The sequence below is a fragment of the Portunus trituberculatus genome, chromosome 47 (genome assembly GCF_017591435.1).
Source record: "Portunus trituberculatus isolate SZX2019 chromosome 47, ASM1759143v1, whole genome shotgun sequence".
NCBI lineage: Eukaryota > Metazoa > Arthropoda > Malacostraca > Decapoda > Portunidae > Portunus > Portunus trituberculatus.
The window spans coordinates 14,659,754-14,664,753 of NC_059301.1; the positions used below are offsets into that span (position 1 = coordinate 14,659,754).

Consider the following 5,000-nt stretch of genomic DNA (forward strand, 5'->3'; position numbering starts at 1 on the left):
GCGCGCCGTTCAGAAGACAAATTCCTTTTCTCTTGCAACGTCCAAGGTTTCCTCTGGTCTGCTCTTCCCCTTTACGACGCAGCCCGCAGGTCAGTAATTTTCAGGTCAGCTGGTGGGTCAGCCTTTCCTTAACGGGCCTTGAGTAAGCCACGGCTTGATCTCAGTGAGTGGGTGGTGCAAAAAACGTCAAAAGGGTTGAGAAGTAACTAGCGGCGTGCAGAGAGCTTAAGGACCCACATCTCGCTAACCGTCTCACCTAGGGAGTTGAGAGGCTTCATTGCAGGGCCTCATACAGGGCACGCTGCGTGGTCAATCAATGAACCATTCGGTATTGCTTCACTCACATTGAAACTGAACTATCACATCTCTCTCTCTCTCTCTCTCTCTCTCTCTCTCTCTCTCTCTCTCTCTCTCTCTCTCTCTCTCTCTCTCTCTCTCTCTCTCTCTCTCTCTCATTGAGTCAGACAGCCAGTCTCTCGACCAGTATCTCAGTCTGTCTTATAGTGAGTCAGTGAGTGAGTGAGTGAATGAGTGAGTCAGTGAGTGAATGAGCGAGGGCGGCGGTTGAGGCATCATCTTGTTTCAACACATTTTGACAAAACTGCTACAAGGAAACATTTTGATTTATATCGAAGTAAAGGAAACCAAACAAGATAAATCAATGGGTCAGTGCAACAGCTCTCTAAAGGTGTTGGCCCACCTGGAGGTGGTGGGCCAGTGTGGAGGCGCCGACCGCCTCACCCTCTGTCTGCCCCGCAGCAGAGGCAAGGGAGGCCGGCGCCTGCTGGGGGCCTTCAGCTTCCCCAGCGCAAGGGACGGGGCAGGCCAGCACAGGTCTGCCTGCAGAACCTTGGTGCCCGTTGGCAGGGTCACCAAGAAGAACGGCTCCACGCCCGTCAGGGTGGACTTCCTGGCGGGAGAGTGTCTCGTGGCCCGCCGTGAGATCCCACTGGCTGACCTGCTGGTGGGTCTCCGGGCAAACACTATCGGGCGCTGCTCCGCCCTATTCTTCAGCCTCGAAGCAGACCAGGCTAAGGATGGAAAAGTCGCGGTGTATTACAGCAAGAAGCTCCTGGACGAGCCAAGTCCACCTCAAGAGGACAAGCAGGAACCAGCAGAAACCGAGCACATTGTCAGCCTGCCCCCCCAGGCTGGCCAAACCAAGCTTATTCTGCCCCCATATGTCATTTATACAAACCCCAGTGAGACCGTGGCCACCTTGACCACCGAGGTCACGTACTGTGACCTCACTCCCAAGGTCACGGTAATGAACCTTCAGCATGTTCGGAGGTGGGTCGTTCCCCAGGCCCAGCCCCGGCGGGAAAAAGAACATATTCGTCAGGCTAGCGAGACCGTGGACAGCCTGACCCCAGAGGTCTTACACCATGACCTTGGGGATGGCCAGAGATGGGTCGGTCCCCAGGCCCATCCCCGGCAGGAGAGGGAGCATGCTCTTCAGGCTGGCGAGACCGTGACCAGCCTGACTCCAGAGGTCATTCACCGTGACCTCGGAGATGGCGAGAGGTGGGCCGCTCCCTAGGCCCATCTCCGTCACAGGAGGGGAGAGCCCCATGGGAGGCCATATGTGGGGGGACGGGAGGGCGTTGTCTTACAGCCTTCCATTCCGTCCCCCTCTAAGAAGAGGAAGAAGGCCCTATGGGATGGCCAAGGCGGGGGCCAAGACAGCCTGTATGGCCGTCGCCTAGTGATCACCCTGTTCCAGTGTATGCAGGTCATGACTTTCACGTTATTCATGTACCATTTGTGCCTGGAGTGGCTTTGAGTCTACTGCCACTGAATACCACCGCGCTACGCTACACCGACCACCACTCAAGAAGGCACCACACTTTACACCACACAGTCACCGCCACACAGGCTTCGTGGTGGTGGCTGGCGACATACTCACTCTGTTAGGTTAAGGGTTAGAGTTAGGTTAGGATAAGTTAGGTTAGGATAGGTTAGGTTAGGTTAGGATAGGTTAGGTTAGGATAGGATAGGTTAGGATAGGTTAGGTTAGGTTATGATAGGTTAGGATAGGGTTAGGTTAGGTTAGGTTAGGTTAGGTTAGGTTAGGTCTCTCACTCTCTATATCTCTCAACAGTCTCACTATACATAGTACAATATTCTGATAATAATGAAGAGGAAGAGGGGGGCAAGGCATTGATGGGAAATAAGAGAAAGGGAGAGAAGGAAATAAGGAGAGAGGGAACAGATGAAAAGGAAAGAGAAGAGGGGCACGAAAGGGGAGAGGGGAGAGTATGTTGTGTTGATGTTAAATTCTCTCTCTCTCTCTCTCTCTCTCTCTCTCTCTCTCTCTCTCTCTCTCTCTCTGCCAACAATAGTAATTTCAACCTTTTTACTGGCGATTAGGACTGAAAATAATAATCACGAGTCAGAATTACCATTGGTACCGCCATTATTATTACTACTATTATTATTATTAGTTATCATTATTATTATTATTATTATTATTATTATTATTATTATTATTATTATTATTATTATTATTATTATTATTATTATTATTATTATTATTATTATTATTATTATTATTATTATTATTATTATTATTATTATCATTATTATTTTTATTACTATTATTATTATAAACTTGAAAGGACTGTGTGCGTGTATGTTCTCTCTCTCTCTCTCTCTCTCTCTCTCTCTCTCTCTCTCTCTCTCTCTCTCTCTCTCTCTCTCTCTCAAACGATATGTTGACAGTGTGTGATTGTCGCTACTTGCTATTACTTTGTTAATTACATCATTACAACAAAAATGAACTGTTATATCCACTACATAAGCTGATACTTTTGTTACCATAACAACACGTGAACCAGCACTACATGAAACCATTATTCCCGTAACGGCTTTTCGTGTGAATAAAATCTTTAGTAATTACCATCAACACTACCAGGCTGTCCACCACAGCCACCACCACTGCACCTGCAAAATATAACCGCAAAGAATTCCCAGTCGGTACCAAGTTTAACAAAAGTTGCGAGTGAGACTAAAGTTGCCTTACACCTCGTCTCGTCTATAAAAAATAGCGTGGAGCGATGCGTGGCCTGGAGGACTCATACACGTACAATCCGTCTGGCAGTAGAGAGGCCCATGAGTGGTATATAGTCGCATCCTGTAAGGGAGAGGCTGCCTCGTGGACTGAACTGCGGGATTCGGGCAATAACTACGTCTCTGGCTCATTTGTCCATTGAGGCTCAGCGGGGTGTGAAGAGCAACTAATAAAAACCGATATACGACGCAAAAACATGATCCCGCAGTGTATCATTTTCAGATTATCCTATACTCGACCCGCCGCTGTCTTTACTGAGTCACGAATGCAGGTATTAGAGAGGTGAGCATGCCTGTGGTGGTGCTTGGATCAAAGTAATTAAGCATGTCTTTTCATTCCAATCCTTTGCTTTTTTTTGTGTGTAATTAGAGTTGAGGTTCCTGTGTTGCCTTTGTTTTATTTAATCAGCTGTGTTGCTTTGACCTTTCGCCTTTCCTTCCCTCCCAACTGACACCTAGGCTTCCATCAATCCGCTCCCTCCTTCCCTCCTCCCCTTCCGTTCCCTTCCCTCGATTATCAAGCTTCCTCCCCCTCTCTCTCTCTCTCTCTCTCTCTCTCTCTCTCTCTGTTATTTCCCTTCCCACCCTCCCCTCACTACCGACCTTCACTGTCCATTTGCCTCTTCTCTTTCCTGTTGACCTTTTTCCTCTCCTCCTTTCCTTTCTTCTTTCCTCCCCCTCCTCCTCCTCCTCTTCCTCCTCCTCTTCTTTTTCTTCCTGCCTGACCTTCACCTCCATACCTCTGCTACCACCACCCACCTCCTCTCTTATTCCCCTCACTTCCACCTCCTCCCTCTTTCCACCCTCCTCCACCCTCCTATACCACCCACAAGCCACCCGTCCTCCTTTTTCCCTCTCCTCTTCTACCATTCCTTTTCTTCCGCCTCCTCGGGTCGACTGCCATCACGCTCAGACACCCTAATCTCCTCACACCTTCCTCCCCCACTACCTCCTTCCCTTAATCCTCTCTCTGCAGCCCTCTTTCCCTCCCTTCCCGCGCCTTCAGACATTCGTACAATCCCACTTCACGAGTTTTCAGACCCTTGCTGTCCCTGCGCCCCTGGATCCTTTCCCTTTCTCTTCCTCACTGCCTTGCGTCTTGAGTCAGGTTTAGGATCAACGGGAGAAGTCATTTTTATACAAGCCGTTGCTGCTTATCCGGGCGTGGCCACTACCGCCTCCTCACGGTCCAGGCGGCGGCTCTGAGGGTATTAAATGAACGTGAGAGCATAAAAGAAGCTACAGTAAGTCGGTAGGTCTACGTATGGCAGTTATATGAAGGCGGTGTATTATCATTCTTTCTTATTTCTAGCCTAGGAAAGAGAATGTTTTACTATTGTGTTTGTGATTTCTCCGCCTCCGCCACCACCACCATCGCCACTACTGCTTCTATTGTTATTGTTACGATATGGTGTGGTGCGGAGTGGTTGTGTGTATCGTATGGTGTTCCTCAGACTGCGGTGCGTATAGACTCATATTCTCCAACATTGTGCATCACCTTCACTATTTCAAGAGGCTTTATTCAAATTTACACGAGTTTTATAAGGTATTTATACGTTTCAAGAGGCAGAGTGACAAGATTTCTACATTATCAACTGGAGAAACACTATTGGAAACCCGGCTAGTCATCTCTGTGGCCTTGTAAAACAGTCCTTGTGAGAGAGAAGTGCGTTTCTGAATACCTGAATACTGGCCGTAGACAGAGCTGTGGTACCGCAGTGATATAGTGCGCAATGAAGTGTTCTGGTCTCCGAGGTGAAGGTCAGCTGTGTGTGACGCTTTGACACGGTGTTGTGGTACTGTAAAAGTCGGATGATTGTATGTGGTATCACTGTAATATGGTGGAGAGGCTTAGGTAAGCCTTGGTGTGGTTGCTGTGTTGAGCATTGACGTGGTGTGTGGAAGAATCGTGGTGATATGAAGCTTGAGAT

The 5,000-nt window shown here is 48.5% G+C and overlaps 2 protein-coding genes across 6 annotated transcripts in view; one reads left to right on the forward strand and one right to left on the reverse strand.

Annotated features, from left to right (window-relative positions):
* Window positions 1-5,000, reverse strand: part of LOC123520581 (protein prune homolog 2-like) — a 39,933-nt gene that overhangs the window by 24,925 nt on the left and 10,008 nt on the right. The window lies entirely within an intron of this gene.
* LOC123520579 (rab-like protein 6) overlaps window positions 4,817-5,000 on the forward strand; it is a 20,751-nt gene continuing 20,567 nt past the window's right edge. Inside the window, exon 1 of the mRNA XM_045282971.1 lies at window positions 4,817-5,000. This exon is cut by the window's right edge and continues 5 nt beyond it. The gene's annotated coding sequence lies outside the window, so the exon portion shown is untranslated.